Here is a 20,564-nt window from a genome sequence, read left to right as displayed (position 1 = left end):
TGTCAAACCAATCTAATCAGTTTTTATGAAGAGGTAAGCTATAGACTGGACCACGGTGAGTCATTGGACGTGGTATATCTCGATTTTTCCAAAGCGTTTGATACCGTGCCGCACAAGAGTTTGGTACACAAAATGAGAATGCTTGGTCTGGGGGAAAATGTGTGTAAATGGGTTAGTAACTGGCTTAGTGATAGAAAGCAGAGGGTGGTTATAAATGGTATAGTCTCTAACTGGGTCGCTGTGACCAGTGGGGTACCGCAGGGGTCAGTATTGGGACCTGTTCTCTTCAACATATTCATTAATGATCTGGTAGAAGGTTTACACAGTAAAATATCGATATTTGCAGATGATACAAAACTATGTAAAGCAGTTAATACAAGAGAAGATAGTATTCTGCTACAGATGGATCTGGATAAGTTGGAAACTTGGGCTGAAAGGTGGCAGATGAGGTTTAACAATGATAAATGTAAGGTTATACACATGGGAAGAGGGAATCAATATCACCATTACACACTGAACGGGAAACCACTGGGTAAATCTGACAGGGAGAAGGACTTGGGGATCCTAGTTAATGATAAACTTACCTGGAGCAGCCAGTGCCAGGCAGCAGCTGCCAAGGCAAACAGGATCATGGGGTGCATTAAAAGAGGTCTGGATACACATGATGAGAGCATTATACTGCCTCTGTACAAATCCCTAGTTAGACCGCACATGGAGTACTGTGTCCAGTTTTGGGCACCGGTGCTCAGGAAGGATATAATGGAACTAGAGAGAGTACAAAGGAGGGCAACAAAATTAATAAAGGGGATGGGAGAACTACAATACCCAGATAGATTAGCGAAATTAGGATTATTTAGTCTAGAAAAAAGACGACTGAGGGGCGATCTAATAACCATGTATAAGTATATAAGGGGACAATACAAATATCTCGCTGAGGATCTGTTTATACCAAGGAAGGTGACGGGCACAAGGGGGCATTCTTTGCGTCTGGAGGAGAAAAGGTTTTTCCACCAACATAGAAGAGGATTCTTTACTGTTAGGGCAGTGAGAATCTGGAATTGCTTGCCTGAGGAGGTGGTGATGGCGAACTCAGTCGAGGGGTTCAAGAGAGGCCTGGATGTCTTCCTGGAGCAGAACAATATTGTATCATACAATTATTAGGTTCTGTAGAAGGACGTAGATCTGGGGATTTATTATGATGGAATATAGGCTGAACTGGATGGACAAATGTCTTTTTTCGGCCTTACTAACTATGTTACTATGTTACTATGTTGTGTTTCTTTGTACTTTTTGAATTAATGAACTCTGTTTAACAAAGTAAAATGCACATCAAAGCAATAAAAATTCACCACAATGTAAAACTGTGTAAAAATCTTTCAGGTTTTATGCAAAAAAAAAAAAGTTTTTGTTTTTAAATGTAGGGGATATAGCTCAGTGGTAGAGCATTTGCCTGCAGATCAAGAGTTACTTGGTTCAACTCCGAGTGCCCCCTGCATGCACTTTTTCAACAGATTAAACATGCTTTTTTACCTATATGTTCATGGAAGTTTTAGAACCATATGAAGTTGAATTCATGTTTATGTACTTTCTTAATTTGAATACTATTTAAGAAAAGTAGCAAAAAGATCATGTTGATGTGCCTTCTTAATAGGAAAACAACTTAAGAAATGTAGGGAAATGCTTGAGAAATTTTGTCTGAAAAGAAATCTACAAAATATACATATGGCACATTGGTAGACTCTAAACCCAAGAAATGACTTGTAAAATAAAAATACTTTTGTGTTTCTTTGTAATTTTTGAATTATTGAACTCTATTTATCAAAGTAAAATGCACATCAAAGTAATAAAAAGTCACCACAATGTAAAACTGTGTAAATATCTTTCAGGTTTTATGCAAAAAAAAAAAAATTGTTGTTTTCTAATATAGGGGGTATAGCTCAGTGGTAGAGCACTTGACTGCAGATCAAGAGGTCCTTGGTTCGACTCCGAGTGCCCCCTGTGGACACTTTTTCAACAGATTAATCATGCTTTTTTACCTTTATGTTCATGAAAGGTTTAGAACCATATGAAGTTGAATTCATGTTTATGTACTTTCTTAATTTGAATACTATTCAAGAAAAGTAGCAAAAAGATCATGTTGATGTGCCTTCTTAATATGAAAACAACTTAAGAAATGTATCAAAATGCTCGAGAAATTTTGTCTGAAATGAAAGCTACAAAAGATACATGTGGCACATTGGTAGAATCTAAACCCAAGAAATGACTTGTAAAATAAAAATACCTTTGTGTTTCTTTGTACTTTTTGGATTAATGAACTCTGTTTAACAAAGTAAAATGCACATCAAAGTAATAAAAAGTCACCACAATGTAAAACTGTGTAAAAATCTTTCAGGTTTTATGCAAAAAAAATAAAGTTTTTCTTTTCAAATATAGGGGGTATAGCTCAGTGGTAGAGCATTTGACTGCAGATCAAGAGGTACTTGGTTCAACTCCGAGTGCCCCCTGTACGCACTTTTTCAACAGATTAAACATGCTTTTTTACCTATATGTTCATGAAAGTTTTAGAACCATATGAAGTTGAATTCATGTTTATGTACTTTCTTAATTTGAATACTATTTAAGAAAAGTAGCAAATAGATCATGTTGATGTGCCTACTTAATATGAAAACAACTTAAGAATTGTAGGAAAATGCTTGAGAAATTTTGTCTGAAAAGAAATCTACAAAAGATACATATGGCATATTGGTAGACTCTAAACCCAAGAAATGACTTGTAAAATAAAAATACTTTTGTGTTTCTTTGTACTTTTTGAATTATTGAACTCTGTTTATCAAAGCAAAATGCACATCAAAGTAATAAAAAGTCACCACAATGTAAAACTGTGTAAAAATCTTTCAGGTTTTACGCAAAAAAAAAAAAAGTTTTTGTTTTCTAATATAGAGGGTATATCTCAGTGGTAGAGCATTTGACTGCAGATCAAGAGGTCCTTGGTTCGACTCCGTGTGCCCCTTGTGGACACTTTTTTAACAGATTAATCATGCTTTTTTACCTTTATGTTCATGAAAGGTTTAGAACCATATGAAGTTGAATTCATGTCTATGTACTTTCCTAATGTGGATTCTGATTAAGAAATGTAGCAAAAAGATCATGTTGATGTGCCTTCTTAATATGAAAACAACTTAAGAAATGTATCAAAATGCTCGAGAAATTTTGTCTGAAATGAAAGCTACAAAAAATACATGTGGCACATTGGTAGAATCTAAACCCAAGAAATGACTTGTAAAATAAAAATACCTTTGTGTTTCTTTGTACTTTTTGGATTAATGAACTCTGTTTAACAAAGTAAAATGCACATCAAAGTAATAAAAAGTCACCACAATGTAAAACTGTGTAAAAATCTTTCAGGTTTTATGCAAAAAAAATAAAGTTTTTCTTTTCAAATATAGGGGGTATATCTCAGTGGTAGAGCATTTGACTGCAGATCAAAAGGTACTTGGTTCAACTCCGAGTGCCCCTTGTACGCACTTTTTCAACAGATTAAACATGCTTTTTTACCTATATGTTCATGGAAGTTTTAGAACCATATGAAGTTGAATTCATGTTTATGTACTTTCTTAATTTGAATACTATTTAAGAAAAGTAGCAAATAGATCATGTTGATGTGCCTACTTAATATGAAAACAACTTAAGAATTGTAGGAAAATGCTTGAGAAATTTTGTCTGAAAAGAAATCTACAAAAGATACATATGGCATATTGGTAGACTCTAAACCCAAGAAATGACTTTTAAAATAAAAATACTTTTGTGTTTCTTTGTACTTTTTGAATTATTGAACTCTGTTTATCAAAGTAAAATGCACATCAAAGTAATAAAAAGTCACCACAATGTAAAACTGTGTAAAAATCTTTCAGGTTTTATGCAAAAAAAAAAAAAGTTTTTGTTTTCTAATATAGAGGGTATATCTCAGTGGTAGAGCATTTGACTGCAGATCAAGAGGTCCTTGGTTCGACTCCGTGTGCCCCTTGTGGACACTTTTTTAACAGATTAATCATGCTTTTTTACCTTTATGTTCATGAAAGGTTTAGAACCATATGAAGTTGAATTCATGTCTATGTACTTTCCTAATGTGGATTCTGATTAAGAAATGTAGCAAAAAGATCATGTTGATGTGCCTTCTTAATATGAAAACAACTTAAGAAATGTATCAAAATGCTCGAGAAATTTTGTCTGAAATGAAAGCTACAAAAGATACATGTGGCACATTGGTAGAATCTAAACCCAAGAAATGACTTGTAAAATAAAAATACCTTTGTGTTTCTTTGTACTTTTTGGATTAATGAACTCTGTTTAACAAAGTAAAATGCACATCAAAGTAATAAAAAGTCACCACAATGTAAAACTGTGTAAAAATCTTTCAGTTTTTATGCAAAAAAAGAAAAACATTTTGTTTTCAAATATAGGGGGTAAAGCTCAGTGGTAGAGCATTTGACTGCAGATCAAGAGGTCCTTGGTTCAACTCCGAGTGCCCCCTGTATGCCCTTTTTCAACAGATTAAACATGCTTTTTTACCTATATGTTCATGGAAGTTTTAGAACCATATGAAGCTGAATTCATGTTTATGTACGTTCTTAATTTGATTACTATTTAAGAAAAGTAGCAAAAAGATCATGTTGATGTGCCTTGTTAATATGAAAACAACTTAAGAAATGTAGGAAAATGCTTGAGAAATTTTGTCTGAAATGAGAGCTACAAAAGATACATGTGGCACATTGGTAGAATCTAAACCCAAGAAATGACTTGTAAAATAAAAATACCTTTGTGTTTCTTTGTACTTTTTGAATTAATGAACTCTGTTTAACAAAGTAAAATGCACATCAAAGCAATAAAAATTCACCACAATGTAAAACTGTGTAAAAATCTTTCAGGTTTTATGCAAAAAAAAAAAAAGTTTTTGTTTTTAAATGTAGGGGATATAGCTCAGTGGTAGAGCATTTGCCTGCAGATCAAGAGTTACTTGGTTCAACTCCGAGTGCCCCCTGCATGCACTTTTTCAACAGATTAAACATGCTTTTTTACCTATATGTTCATGGAAGTTTTAGAACCATATGAAGTTGAATTCATGTTTATGTACTTTCTTAATTTGAATACTATTTAAGAAAAGTAGCAAAAAGATCATGTTGATGTGCCTTCTTAATAGGAAAACAACTTAAGAAATGTAGGGAAATGCTTGAGAAATTTTGTCTGAAAAGAAATCTACAAAATATACATATGGCACATTGGTAGACTCTAAACCCAAGAAATGACTTGTAAAATAAAAATACTTTTGTGTTTCTTTGTAATTTTTGAATTATTGAACTCTATTTATCAAAGTAAAATGCACATCAAAGTAATAAAAAGTCACCACAATGTAAAACTGTGTAAATATCTTTCAGGTTTTATGCAAAAAAAAAAAAATTGTTGTTTTCTAATATAGGGGGTATAGCTCAGTGGTAGAGCACTTGACTGCAGATCAAGAGGTCCTTGGTTCGACTCCGAGTGCCCCCTGTGGACACTTTTTCAACAGATTAATCATGCTTTTTTACCTTTATGTTCATGAAAGGTTTAGAACCATATGAAGTTGAATTCATGTTTATGTACTTTCTTAATTTGAATACTATTCAAGAAAAGTAGCAAAAAGATCATGTTGATGTGCCTTCTTAATATGAAAACAACTTAAGAAATGTATCAAAATGCTCGAGAAATTTTGTCTGAAATGAAAGCTACAAAAGATACATGTGGCACATTGGTAGAATCTAAACCCAAGAAATGACTTGTAAAATAAAAATACCTTTGTGTTTCTTTGTACTTTTTGGATTAATGAACTCTGTTTAACAAAGTAAAATGCACATCAAAGTAATAAAAAGTCACCACAATGTAAAACTGTGTAAAAATCTTTCAGGTTTTATGCAAAAAAAATAAAGTTTTTCTTTTCAAATATAGGGGGTATAGCTCAGTGGTAGAGCATTTGACTGCAGATCAAGAGGTACTTGGTTCAACTCCGAGTGCCCCCTGTACGCACTTTTTCAACAGATTAAACATGCTTTTTTACCTATATGTTCATGAAAGTTTTAGAACCATATGAAGTTGAATTCATGTTTATGTACTTTCTTAATTTGAATACTATTTAAGAAAAGTAGCAAATAGATCATGTTGATGTGCCTACTTAATATGAAAACAACTTAAGAATTGTAGGAAAATGCTTGAGAAATTTTGTCTGAAAAGAAATCTACAAAAGATACATATGGCATATTGGTAGACTCTAAACCCAAGAAATGACTTGTAAAATAAAAATACTTTTGTGTTTCTTTGTACTTTTTGAATTATTGAACTCTGTTTATCAAAGTAAAATGCACATCAAAGTAATAAAAAGTCACCACAATGTAAAACTGTGTAAAAATCTTTCAGGTTTTACGCAAAAAAAAAAAAAGTTTTTGTTTTCTAATATAGAGGGTATATCTCAGTGGTAGAGCATTTGACTGCAGATCAAGAGGTCCTTGGTTCGACTCCGTGTGCCCCTTGTGGACACTTTTTTAACAGATTAATCATGCTTTTTTACCTTTATGTTCATGAAAGGTTTAGAACCATATGAAGTTGAATTCATGTCTATGTACTTTCCTAATGTGGATTCTGATTAAGAAATGTAGCAAAAAGATCATGTTGATGTGCCTTCTTAATATGAAAACAACTTAAGAAATGTATCAAAATGCTCGAGAAATTTTGTCTGAAATGAAAGCTACAAAAGATACATGTGGCACATTGGTAGAATCTAAACCCAAGAAATGACTTGTAAAATAAAAATACCTTTGTGTTTCTTTGTACTTTTTGGATTAATGAACTCTGTTTAACAAAGTAAAATGCACATCAAAGTAATAAAAAGTCACCACAATGTAAAACTGTGTAAAAATCTTTCAGTTTTTATGCAAAAAAAGAAAAACATTTTGTTTTCAAATATAGGGGGTAAAGCTCAGTGGTAGAGCATTTGACTGCAGATCAAGAGGTCCTTGGTTCAACTCCGAGTGCCCCCTGTATGCCCTTTTTCAACAGATTAAACATGCTTTTTTACCTATATGTTCATGGAAGTTTTAGAACCATATGAAGCTGAATTCATGTTTATGTACGTTCTTAATTTGATTACTATTTAAGAAAAGTAGCAAAAAGATCATGTTGATGTGCCTTGTTAATATGAAAACAACTTAAGAAATGTAGGAAAATGCTTGAGAAATTTTGTCTGAAATGAAAGCTACAAAAGATACATGTGGCACATTGGTAGAATCTAAACCCAAGAAATGACTTGTAAAATAAAAATACCTTTGTGTTTCTTTGTACTTTTTGAATTAATGAACTCTGTTTAACAAAGTAAAATGCACATCAAAGCAATAAAAATTCACCACAATGTAAAACTGTGTAAAAATCTTTCAGGTTTTATGCAAAAAAAAAAGTTTTTGTTTTCAAATATAGGGGGTATAGCTCAGTGGTAGAGCATTTGCCTGCAGATCAAGAGTTACTTGGTTCAACTCCGAGTGCCCCCTGCATGCACTTTTTCAACAGATTAAACATGCTTTTTTACCTATATGTTCATGGAAGTTTTAGAACCATATGAAGTTGAATTCATGTTTATGTACTTTCTTAATTTGAATACTATTTAAGAAAAGTAGCAAAAAGATCATGTTGATGTGCCTTCTTAATAGGAAAACAACTTAAGAAATGTAGGGAAATGCTTGAGAAATTTTGTCTGAAAAGAAATCTACAAAAGATACATATGGCATATTGGTAGACTCTAAACCCAAGAAATGACTTGTAAAATAAAAATACTTTTGTGTTTCTTTGTACTTTTTGAATTATTGAACTCTGTTTATCAAAGTAAAATGCACATCAAAGTAATAAAAAGTCACCACAATGTAAAACTGTGTAAAAATCTTTCAGGTTTTATGCAAAAAAAAAAAAAGTTTTTGTTTTCTAATATAGAGGGTATATCTCAGTGGTAGAGCATTTGACTGCAGATCAAGAGGTCCTTGGTTCGACTCCGTGTGCCCCTTGTGGACACTTTTTTAACAGATTAATCATGCTTTTTTACCTTTATGTTCATGAAAGGTTTAGAACCATATGAAGTTGAATTCATGTCTATGTACTTTCCTAATGTGGATTCTGATTAAGAAATGTAGCAAAAAGATCATGTTGATGTGCCTTCTTAATATGAAAACAACTTAAGAAATGTATCAAAATGCTCGAGAAATTTTGTCTGAAATGAAAGCTACAAAAGATACATGTGGCACATTGGTAGAATCTAAACCCAAGAAATGACTTGTAAAATAAAAATACCTTTGTGTTTCTTTGTACTTTTTGGATTAATGAACTCTGTTTAACAAAGTAAAATGCACATCAAAGTAATAAAAAGTCACCACAATGTAAAACTGTGTAAAAATCTTTCAGTTTTTATGCAAAAAAAGAAAAACATTTTGTTTTCAAATATAGGGGGTAAAGCTCAGTGGTAGAGCATTTGACTGCAGATCAAGAGGTCCTTGGTTCAACTCCGAGTGCCCCCTGTATGCCCTTTTTCAACAGATTAAACATGCTTTTTTACCTATATGTTCATGGAAGTTTTAGAACCATATGAAGCTGAATTCATGTTTATGTACGTTCTTAATTTGATTACTATTTAAGAAAAGTAGCAAAAAGATCATGTTGATGTGCCTTGTTAATATGAAAACAACTTAAGAAATGTAGGAAAATGCTTGAGAAATTTTGTCTGAAATGAGAGCTACAAAAGATACATGTGGCACATTGGTAGAATCTAAACCCAAGAAATGACTTGTAAAATAAAAATACCTTTGTGTTTCTTTGTACTTTTTGAATTAATGAACTCTGTTTAACAAAGTAAAATGCACATCAAAGCAATAAAAATTCACCACAATGTAAAACTGTGTAAAAATCTTTCAGGTTTTATGCAAAAAAAAAAAGTTTTTGTTTTTAAATGTAGGGGATATAGCTCAGTGGTAGAGCATTTGCCTGCAGATCAAGAGTTACTTGGTTCAACTCCGAGTGCCCCCTGCATGCACTTTTTCAACAGATTAAACATGCTTTTTTACCTATATGTTCATGGAAGTTTTAGAACCATATGAAGTTGAATTCATGTTTATGTACTTTCTTAATTTGAATGCTATTTAAGAAAAGTAGCAAAAAGATCATGTTGATGTGCCTTCTTAATAGGAAAACAACTTAAGAAATGTAGGGAAATGCTTGAGAAATTTTGTCTGAAAAGAAATCTACAAAATATACATATGGCACATTGGTAGACTCTAAACCCAAGAAATGACTTGTAAAATAAAAATACTTTTGTGTTTCTTTGTAATTTTTGAATTATTGAACTCTATTTATCAAAGTAAAATGCACATCAAAGTAATAAAAAGTCACCACAATGTAAAACTGTGTAAATATCTTTCAGGTTTTATGCAAAAAAAAAAAAAATCGTTGTTTTCTAATATAGGGGGTATAGCTCAGTGGTAGAGCACTTGACTGCAGATCAAGAGGTCCTTGGTTCGACTCCGAGTGCCCCCTGTGGACACTTTTTCAACAGATTAATCATGCTTTTTTACCTTTATGTTCATGAAAGGTTTAGAACCATATGAAGTTGAATTCATGTTTATGTACTTTCTTAATTTGAATACTATTCAAGAAAAGTAGCAAAAAGATCATGTTGATGTGCCTTCTTAATATGAAAACAACTTAAGAAATGTATCAAAATGCTCGAGAAATTTTGTCTGAAATGAAAGCTACAAAAGATACATGTGGCACATTGGTAGAATCTAAACCCAAGAAATGACTTGTAAAATAAAAATACCTTTGTGTTTCTTTGTACTTTTTGGATTAATGAACTCTGTTTAACAAAGTAAAATGCACATCAAAGTAATAAAAAGTCACCACAATGTAAAACTGTGTAAAAATCTTTCAGGTTTTATGCAAAAAAAATAAAGTTTTTCTTTTCAAATATAGGGGGTATAGCTCAGTGGTAGAGCATTTGACTGCAGATCAAGAGGTACTTGGTTCAACTCCGAGTGCCCCTTGTACGCACTTTTTCAACAGATTAAACATGCTTTTTTACCTATATGTTCATGGAAGTTTTAGAACCATATGAAGTTGAATTCATGTTTATGTACTTTCTTAATTTGAGTACTATTTAAGAAAAGTAGCAAATAGATCATGTTGATGTGCCTACTTAATATGAAAACAACTTAAGAATTGTAGGAAAATGCTTGAGAAATTTTGTCTGAAAAGAAATCTACAAAAGATACATATGGCATATTGGTAGACTCTAAACCCAAGAAATGACTTGTAAAATAAAAATACTTTTGTGTTTCTTTGTACTTTTTGAATTATTGAACTCTGTTTATCAAAGTAAAATGCACATCAAAGTAATAAAAAGTCACCACAATGTAAAACTGTGTAAAAATCTTTCAGGTTTTATGCAAAAAAAAAAAAAGTTTTTGTTTTCTAATATAGAGGGTATATCTCAGTGGTAGAGCATTTGACTGCAGATCAAGAGGTCCTTGGTTCGACTCCGTGTGCCCCTTGTGGACACTTTTTTAACAGATTAATCATGCTTTTTTACCTTTATGTTCATGAAAGGTTTAGAACCATATGAAGTTGAATTCATGTCTATGTACTTTCCTAATGTGGATTCTGATTAAGAAATGTAGCAAAAAGATCATGTTGATGTGCCTTCTTAATATGAAAACAACTTAAGAAATGTATCAAAATGCTCGAGAAATTTTGTCTGAAATGAAAGCTACAAAAGATACATGTGGCACATTGGTAGAATCTAAACCCAAGAAATGACTTGTAAAATAAAAATACCTTTGTGTTTCTTTGTACTTTTTGGATTAATGAACTCTGTTTAACAAAGTAAAATGCACATCAAAGTAATAAAAAGTCACCACAATGTAAAACTGTGTAAAAATCTTTCAGTTTTTATGCAAAAAAAGAAAAACATTTTGTTTTCAAATATAGGGGGTAAAGCTCAGTGGTAGAGCATTTGACTGCAGATCAAGAGGTCCTTGGTTCAACTCCGAGTGCCCCCTGTATGCCCTTTTTCAACAGATTAAACATGCTTTTTTACCTATATGTTCATGGAAGTTTTAGAACCATATGAAGCTGAATTCATGTTTATGTACGTTCTTAATTTGATTACTATTTAAGAAAAGTAGCAAAAAGATCATGTTGATGTGCCTTGTTAATATGAAAACAACTTAAGAAATGTAGGAAAATGCTTGAGAAATTTTGTCTGAAATGAAAGCTACAAAAGATACATGTGGCACATTGGTAGAATCTAAACCCAAGAAATGACTTGTAAAATAAAAATACCTTTGTGTTTCTTTGTACTTTTTGAATTAATGAACTCTGTTTAACAAAGTAAAATGCACATCAAAGCAATAAAAATTCACCACAATGTAAAACTGTGTAAAAATCTTTCAGGTTTTATGCAAAAAAAAAAGTTTTTGTTTTCAAATATAGGGGGTATAGCTCAGTGGTAGAGCATTTGCCTGCAGATCAAGAGTTACTTGTTTCAACTCCGAGTGCCCCCTGCATGCACTTTTTCAACAGATTAAACATGCTTTTTTACCTATATGTTCATGGAAGTTTTAGAACCATATGAAGTTGAATTCATGTTTATGTACTTTCTTAATTTGAATACTATTTAAGAAAAGTAGCAAAAAGATCATGTTGATGTGCCTTCTTAATAGGAAAACAACTTAAGAAATGTAGGGAAATGCTTGAGAAATTTTGTCTGAAAAGAAATCTACAAAAGATACATATGGCATATTGGTAGACTCTAAACCCAAGAAATGACTTGTAAAATAAAAATACTTTTGTGTTTCTTTGTACTTTTTGAATTATTGAACTCTGTTTATCAAAGTAAAATGCACATCAAAGTAATAAAAAGTCACCACAATGTAAAACTGTGTAAAAATCTTTCAGGTTTTATGCAAAAAAAAAAAAAGTTTTTGTTTTCTAATATAGAGGGTATATCTCAGTGGTAGAGCATTTGACTGCAGATCAAGAGGTCCTTGGTTCGACTCCGTGTGCCCCTTGTGGACACTTTTTTAACAGATTAATCATGCTTTTTTACCTTTATGTTCATGAAAGGTTTAGAACCATATGAAGTTGAATTCATGTCTATGTACTTTCCTAATGTGGATTCTGATTAAGAAATGTAGCAAAAAGATCATGTTGATGTGCCTTCTTAATATGAAAACAACTTAAGAAATGTATCAAAATGCTCGAGAAATTTTGTCTGAAATGAAAGCTACAAAAGATACATGTGGCACATTGGTAGAATCTAAACCCAAGAAATGACTTGTAAAATAAAAATACCTTTGTGTTTCTTTGTACTTTTTGGATTAATGAACTCTGTTTAACAAAGTAAAATGCACATCAAAGTAATAAAAAGTCACCACAATGTAAAACTGTGTAAAAATCTTTCAGTTTTTATGCAAAAAAAGAAAAACATTTTGTTTTCAAATATAGGGGGTAAAGCTCAGTGGTAGAGCATTTGACTGCAGATCAAGAGGTCCTTGGTTCAACTCCGAGTGCCCCCTGTATGCCCTTTTTCAACAGATTAAACATGCTTTTTTACCTATATGTTCATGGAAGTTTTAGAACCATATGAAGCTGAATTCATGTTTATGTACGTTCTTAATTTGATTACTATTTAAGAAAAGTAGCAAAAAGATCATGTTGATGTGCCTTGTTAATATGAAAACAACTTAAGAAATGTAGGAAAATGCTTGAGAAATTTTGTCTGAAATGAGAGCTACAAAAGATACATGTGGCACATTGGTAGAATCTAAACCCAAGAAATGACTTGTAAAATAAAAATACCTTTGTGTTTCTTTGTACTTTTTGAATTAATGAACTCTGTTTAACAAAGTAAAATGCACATCAAAGCAATAAAAATTCACCACAATGTAAAACTGTGTAAAAATCTTTCAGGTTTTATGCAAAAAAAAAAAGTTTTTGTTTTTAAATGTAGGGGATATAGCTCAGTGGTAGAGCATTTGCCTGCAGATCAAGAGTTACTTGGTTCAACTCCGAGTGCCCCCTGCATGCACTTTTTCAACAGATTAAACATGCTTTTTTACCTATATGTTCATGGAAGTTTTAGAACCATATGAAGTTGAATTCATGTTTATGTACTTTCTTAATTTGAATACTATTTAAGAAAAGTAGCAAAAAGATCATGTTGATGTGCCTTCTTAATAGGAAAACAACTTAAGAAATGTAGGGAAATGCTTGAGAAATTTTGTCTGAAAAGAAATCTACAAAATATACATATGGCACATTGGTAGACTCTAAACCCAAGAAATGACTTGTAAAATAAAAATACTTTTGTGTTTCTTTGTAATTTTTGAATTATTGAACTCTATTTATCAAAGTAAAATGCACATCAAAGTAATAAAAAGTCACCACAATGTAAAACTGTGTAAATATCTTTCAGGTTTTATGCAAAAAAAAAAAAAATTGTTGTTTTCTAATATAGGGGGTATAGCTCAGTGGTAGAGCACTTGACTGCAGATCAAGAGGTCCTTGGTTCGACTCCGAGTGCCCCCTGTGGACACTTTTTCAACAGATTAATCATGCTTTTTTACCTTTATGTTCATGAAAGGTTTAGAACCATATGAAGTTGAATTCATGTTTATGTACTTTCTTAATTTGAATACTATTCAAGAAAAGTAGCAAAAAGATCATGTTGATGTGCCTTCTTAATATGAAAACAACTTAAGAAATGTATCAAAATGCTCGAGAAATTTTGTCTGAAATGAAAGCTACAAAAGATACATGTGGCACATTGGTAGAATCTAAACCCAAGAAATGACTTGTAAAATAAAAATACCTTTGTGTTTCTTTGTACTTTTTGGATTAATGAACTCTGTTTAACAAAGTAAAATGCACATCAAAGTAATAAAAAGTCACCACAATGTAAAACTGTGTAAAAATCTTTCAGGTTTTATGCAAAAAAAATAAAGTTTTTCTTTTCAAATATAGGGGGTATAGCTCAGTGGTAGAGCATTTGACTGCAGATCAAGAGGTACTTGGTTCAACTCCGAGTGCCCCTTGTACGCACTTTTTCAACAGATTAAACATGCTTTTTTACCTATATGTTCATGGAAGTTTTAGAACCATATGAAGTTGAATTCATGTTTATGTACTTTCTTAATTTGAATACTATTTAAGAAAAGTAGCAAATAGATCATGTTGATGTGCCTACTTAATATGAAAACAACTTAAGAATTGTAGGAAAATGCTTGAGAAATTTTGTCTGAAAAGAAATCTACAAAAGATACATATGGCATATTGGTAGACTCTAAACCCAAGAAATGACTTGTAAAATAAAAATACTTTTGTGTTTCTTTGTACTTTTTGAATTATTGAACTCTGTTTATCAAAGTAAAATGCACATCAAAGTAATAAAAAGTCACCACAATGTAAAACTGTGTAAAAATCTTTCAGGTTTTATGCAAAAAAAAAAAAAGTTTTTGTTTTCTAATATAGAGGGTATATCTCAGTGGTAGAGCATTTGACTGCAGATCAAGAGGTCCTTGGTTCGACTCCGTGTGCCCCTTGTGGACACTTTTTTAACAGATTAATCATGCTTTTTTACCTTTATGTTCATGAAAGGTTTAGAACCATATGAAGTTGAATTCATGTCTATGTACTTTCCTAATGTGGATTCTGATTAAGAAATGTAGCAAAAAGATCATGTTGATGTGCCTTCTTAATATGAAAACAACTTAAGAAATGTATCAAAATGCTCGAGAAATTTTGTCTGAAATGAAAGCTACAAAAGATACATGTGGCACATTGGTAGAATCTAAACCCAAGAAATGACTTGTAAAATAAAAATACCTTTGTGTTTCTTTGTACTTTTTGGATTAATGAACTCTGTTTAACAAAGTAAAATGCACATCAAAGTAATAAAAAGTCACCACAATGTAAAACTGTGTAAAAATCTTTCAGTTTTTATGCAAAAAAAGAAAAACATTTTGTTTTCAAATATAGGGGGTAAAGCTCAGTGGTAGAGCATTTGACTGCAGATCAAGAGGTCCTTGGTTCAACTCCGAGTGCCCCCTGTATGCCCTTTTTCAACAGATTAAACATGCTTTTTTACCTATATGTTCATGGAAGTTTTAGAACCATATGAAGCTGAATTCATGTTTATGTACGTTCTTAATTTGATTACTATTTAAGAAAAGTAGCAAAAAGATCATGTTGATGTGCCTTGTTAATATGAAAACAACTTAAGAAATGTAGGAAAATGCTTGAGAAATTTTGTCTGAAATGAAAGCTACAAAAGATACATGTGGCACATTGGTAGAATCTAAACCCAAGAAATGACTTGTAAAATAAAAATACCTTTGTGTTTCTTTGTACTTTTTGAATTAATGAACTCTGTTTAACAAAGTAAAATGCACATCAAAGCAATAAAAATTCACCACAATGTAAAACTGTGTAAAAATCTTTCAGGTTTTATGCAAAAAAAAAGTTTTTGTTTTCAAATATAGGGGGTATAGCTCAGTGGTAGAGCATTTGCCTGCAGATCAAGAGTTACTTGGTTCAACTCCGAGTGCCCCCTGCATGCACTATTTCAACAGATTAAACATGCTTTTTTACCTATATGTTCATGGAAGTTTTAGAACCATATGAAGTTGAATTCATGTTTATGTACTTTCTTAATTTGAATACTATTTAAGAAAAGTAGCAAAAAGATCATGTTGATGTGCCTTCTTAATAGGAAAACAACTTAAGAAATGTAGGGAAATGCTTGAGAAATTTTGTCTGAAAAGAAATCTACAAAAGATACATATGGCATATTGGTAGACTCTAAACCCAAGAAATGACTTGTAAAATAAAAATACTTTTGTGTTTCTTTGTACTTTTTGAATTATTGAACTCTGTTTATCAAAGTAAAATGCACATCAAAGTAATAAAAAGTCACCACAATGTAAAACTGTGTAAAAATCTTTCAGGTTTTATGCAAAAAAAAAAAAAGTTTTTGTTTTCTAATATAGAGGGTATATCTCAGTGGTAGAGCATTTGACTGCAGATCAAGAGGTCCTTGGTTCGACTCCGTGTGCCCCTTGTGGACACTTTTTTAACAGATTAATCATGCTTTTTTACCTTTATGTTCATGAAAGGTTTAGAACCATATGAAGTTGAATTCATGTCTATGTACTTTCCTAATGTGGATTCTGATTAAGAAATGTAGCAAAAAGATCATGTTGATGTGCCTTCTTAATATGAAAACAACTTAAGAAATGTATCAAAATGCTCGAGAAATTTTGTCTGAAATGAAAGCTACAAAAGATACATGTGGCACATTGGTAGAATCTAAACCCAAGAAATGACTTGTAAAATAAAAATACCTTTGTGTTTCTTTGTACTTTTTGGATTAATGAACTCTGTTTAACAAAGTAAAATGCACATCAAAGTAATAAAAAGTCACCACAATGTAAAACTGTGTAAAAATCTTTCAGTTTTTATGCAAAAAAAGAAAAACATTTTGTTTTCAAATATAGGGGGTAAAGCTCAGTGGTAGAGCTATTTGACTGCAGATCAAGAGGTCCTTGGTTCAACTCCGAGTGCCCCCTGTATGCCCTTTTTCAACAGATTAAACATGCTTTTTTACCTATATGTTCATGGAAGTTTTAGAACCATATGAAGCTGAATTCATGTTTATGTACGTTCTTAATTTGATTACTATTTAAGAAAAGTAGCAAAAAGATCATGTTGATGTGCCTTGTTAATATGAAAACAACTTAAGAAATGTAGGAAAATGCTTGAGAAATTTTGTCTGAAATGAGAGCTACAAAAGATACATGTGGCACATTGGTAGAATCTAAACCCAAGAAATGACTTGTAAAATAAAAATACCTTTGTGTTTCTTTGTACTTTTTGAATTAATGAACTCTGTTTAACAAAGTAAAATGCACATCAAAGCAATAAAAATTCACCACAATGTAAAACTGTGTAAAAATCTTTCAGGTTTTATGCAAAAAAAAAAAGTTTTTGTTTTTAAATGTAGGGGATATAGCTCAGTGGTAGAGCATTTGCCTGCAGATCAAGAGTTACTTGGTTCAACTCCGAGTGCCCCCTGCATGCACTTTTTCAACAGATTAAACATGCTTTTTTACCTATATGTTCATGGAAGTTTTAGAACCATATGAAGTTGAATTCATGTTTATGTACTTTCTTAATTTGAATACTATTTAAGAAAAGTAGCAAAAAGATCATGTTGATGTGCCTTCTTAATAGGAAAACAACTTAAGAAATGTAGGGAAATGCTTGAGAAATTTTGTCTGAAAAGAAATCTACAAAATATACATATGGCACATTGGTAGACTCTAAACCCAAGAAATGACTTGTAAAATAAAAACACTTTTGTGTTTCTTTGTAATTTTTGAATTATTGAACTCTATTTATCAAAGTAAAATGCACATCAAAGTAATAAAAAGTCACCACAATGTAAAACTGTGTAAATATCTTTCAGGTTTTATGCAAAAAAAAAAAAAATTGTTGTTTTCTAATATAGGGGGTATAGCTCAGTGGTAGAGCACTTGACTGCAGATCAAGAGGTCCTTGGTTCGACTCCGAGTGCCCCCTGTGGACACTTTTTCAACAGATTAATCATGCTTTTTTACCTTTATGTTCATGAAAGGTTTAGAACCATATGAAGTTGAATTCATGTTTATGTACTTTCTTAATTTGAATACTATTCAAGAAAAGTAGCAAAAAGATCATGTTGATGTGCCTTCTTAATATGAAAACAACTTAAGAAATGTATCAAAATGCTCGAGAAATTTTGTCTGAAATGAAAGCTACAAAAGATACATGTGGCACATTGGTAGAATCTAAACCCAAGAAATGACTTGTAAAATAAAAATACCTTTGTGTTTCTTTGTACTTTTTGGATTAATGAACTCTGTTTAACAAAGTAAAATGCACATCAAAGTAATAAAAAGTCACCACAATGTAAAACTGTGTAAAAATCTTTCAGGTTTTATGCAAAAAAAATAAAGTTTTTCTTTTCAAATATAGGGGGTATAGCTCAGTGGTAGAGCATTTGACTGCAGATCAAGAGGTACTTGGTTCAACTCCGAGTGCCCCTTGTACGCACTTTTTCAACAGATTAAACATGCTTTTTTACCTATATGTTCATGGAAGTTTTAGAACCATATGAAGTTGAATTCATGTTTATGTACTTTCTTAATTTGAATACTATTTAAGAAAAGTAGCAAATAGATCATGTTGATGTGCCTACTTAATATGAAAACAACTTAAGAATTGTAGGAAAATGCTTGAGAAATTTTGTCTGAAAAGAAATCTACAAAAGATACATATGGCATATTGGTAGACTCTAAACCCAAGAAATGACTTGTAAAATAAAAATACTTTTGTGTTTCTTTGTACTTTTTGAATTATTGAACTCCGTTTATCAAAGTAAAATGCACATCAAAGTAATAAAAAGTCACCACAATGTAAAACTGTGTAAAAATCTTTCAGGTTTTATGCAAAAAAAAAAAAAGTTTTTGTTTTCTAATATAGAGGGTATATCTCAGTGGTAGAGCATTTGACTGCAGATCAAGAGGTCCTTGGTTCGACTCCGTGTGCCCCTTGTGGACACTTTTTTAACAGATTAATCATGCTTTTTTACCTTTATGTTCATGAAAGGTTTAGAACCATATGAAGTTGAATTCATGTCTATGTACTTTCCTAATGTGGATTCTGATTAAGAAATGTAGCAAAAAGATCATGTTGATGTGCCTTCTTAATATGAAAACAACTTAAGAAATGTATCAAAATGCTCGAGAAATTTTGTCTGAAATGAAAGCTACAAAAGATACATGTGGCACATTGGTAGAATCTAAACCCAAGAAATGACTTGTAAAATAAAAATACCTTTGTGTTTCTTTGTACTTTTTGGATTAATGAACTCTGTTTAACAAAGTAAAATGCACATCAAAGTAATAAAAAGTCACCACAATGTAAAACTGTGTAAAAATCTTTCAGTTTTTATGCAAAAAAAGAAAAACATTTTGTTTTCAAATATAGGGGGTAAAGCTCAGTGGTAGAGCATTTGACTGCAGATCAAGAGGTCCTTGGTTCAACTCCGAGTGCCCCCTGTATGCCCTTTTTCAACAGATTAAACATGCTTTTTTACCTATATGTTCATGGAAGTTTTAGAACCATATGAAGCTGAATTCATGTTTATGTACGTTCTTAATTTGATTACTATTTAAGAAAAGTAGCAAAAAGATCATGTTGATGTGCCTTGTTAATATGAAAACAACTTAAGAAATGTAGGAAAATGCTTGAGAAATTTTGTCTGAAATGAGAGCTACAAAAGATACATGTGGCACATTGGTAGAATCTAAACCCAAGAAATGACTTGTAAAATAAAAATACCTTTGTGTTTCTTTGTACTTTTTGAATTAATGAACTCTGTTTAACAAAGAAAAATGCACATCAAAGCAATAAAAATTCACCACAATGTAAAACTGTGTAAAAATCTTTCAGGTTTTATGCAAAAAAAAAAAGTTTTTGTTTTTAAATGTAGGGGATATAGCTCAGTGGTAGAGCATTTGCCTGCAGATCAAGAGTTACTTGGTTCAACTCCGAGTGCCCCCTGCATGCACTTTTTCAACAGATTAAACATGCTTTTTTACCTATATGTTCATGGAAGTTTTAGAACCATATGAAGTTGAATTCATGTTTATGTACTTTCTTAATTTGAATACTATTTAAGAAAAGTAGCAAAAAGATCATGTTGATGTGCCTTCTTAATAGGAAAACAACTTAAGAAATGTAGGGAAATGCTTGAGAAATTTTGTCTGAAAAGAAATCTACAAAATATACATATGGCACATTGGTAGACTCTAAACCCAAGAAATGACTTGTAAAATAAAAATACTTTTGTGTTTCTTTGTAATTTTTGAATTATTGAACTCTATTTATCAAAGTAAAATGCACATCAAAGTAATAAAAAGTCACCACAATGTAAAACTGTGTAAATATCTTTCAGGTTTTATGCAAAAAAAAAAAAAATTGTTGTTTTCTAATATAGGGGGTATAGCTCAGTGGTAGAGCACTTGACTGCAGATCAAGAGGTCCTTGGTTCGACTCCGAGTGCCCCCTGTGGACACTTTTTCAACAGATTAATCATGCTTTTTTACCTTTATGTTCATGAAAGGTTTAGAACCATATGAAGTTGAATTCATGTTTATGTACTTTCTTAATTTGAATACTATTCAAGAAAAGTAGCAAAAAGATCATGTTGATGTGCCTTCTTAATATGAAAACAACTTAAGAAATGTATCAAAATGCTCGAGAAATTTTGTCTGAAATGAAAGCTACAAAAGATACATGTGGCACATTGGTAGAATCTAAACCCAAGAAATGACTTGTAAAATAAAAATACCTTTGTGTTTCTTTGTACTTTTTGGATTAATGAACTCTGTTTAACAAAGTAAAAT

At 31.6% G+C, this 20,564-nt stretch overlaps 8 non-coding genes across 8 annotated transcripts; all 8 read left to right on the top strand.

Annotated features, from left to right (window-relative positions):
* The first annotated feature begins 1,926 nt into the window (after positions 1–1,926).
* On the top strand, positions 1,927–1,998 carry TRNAC-GCA (transfer RNA cysteine (anticodon GCA)). Its single transcript has one exon. It is a non-coding gene; the product is annotated as a tRNA-Cys (tRNA).
* A 434-nt stretch (positions 1,999–2,432) lies between these two features.
* TRNAC-GCA (transfer RNA cysteine (anticodon GCA)) lies at positions 2,433–2,504 on the top strand. Its single transcript has one exon. It is a non-coding gene; the product is annotated as a tRNA-Cys (tRNA).
* Positions 2,505–5,472: 2,968 nt separating this feature from the next.
* Positions 5,473–5,544, top strand: TRNAC-GCA (transfer RNA cysteine (anticodon GCA)). Its single transcript has one exon. It is a non-coding gene; the product is annotated as a tRNA-Cys (tRNA).
* A 434-nt stretch (positions 5,545–5,978) lies between these two features.
* Positions 5,979–6,050, top strand: TRNAC-GCA (transfer RNA cysteine (anticodon GCA)). The gene has a single exon. It is a non-coding gene; the product is annotated as a tRNA-Cys (tRNA).
* Positions 6,051–9,522: 3,472 nt separating this feature from the next.
* Positions 9,523–9,594, top strand: TRNAC-GCA (transfer RNA cysteine (anticodon GCA)). Its single transcript has one exon. It is a non-coding gene; the product is annotated as a tRNA-Cys (tRNA).
* A 3,978-nt stretch (positions 9,595–13,572) lies between these two features.
* On the top strand, positions 13,573–13,644 carry TRNAC-GCA (transfer RNA cysteine (anticodon GCA)). The gene has a single exon. It is a non-coding gene; the product is annotated as a tRNA-Cys (tRNA).
* Positions 13,645–17,622: 3,978 nt separating this feature from the next.
* On the top strand, positions 17,623–17,694 carry TRNAC-GCA (transfer RNA cysteine (anticodon GCA)). Its single transcript has one exon. It is a non-coding gene; the product is annotated as a tRNA-Cys (tRNA).
* Positions 17,695–20,154: 2,460 nt separating this feature from the next.
* On the top strand, positions 20,155–20,226 carry TRNAC-GCA (transfer RNA cysteine (anticodon GCA)). The gene has a single exon. It is a non-coding gene; the product is annotated as a tRNA-Cys (tRNA).
* Positions 20,227–20,564: the final 338 nt, after the last annotated feature.

Source organism: Ranitomeya imitator, chromosome 1 (assembly GCF_032444005.1).
Source record: "Ranitomeya imitator isolate aRanImi1 chromosome 1, aRanImi1.pri, whole genome shotgun sequence".
Taxonomy (NCBI): Eukaryota; Metazoa; Chordata; class Amphibia; order Anura; family Dendrobatidae; genus Ranitomeya; species Ranitomeya imitator.
This window is presented reverse-complemented; position numbering and strand designations above follow the sequence as displayed.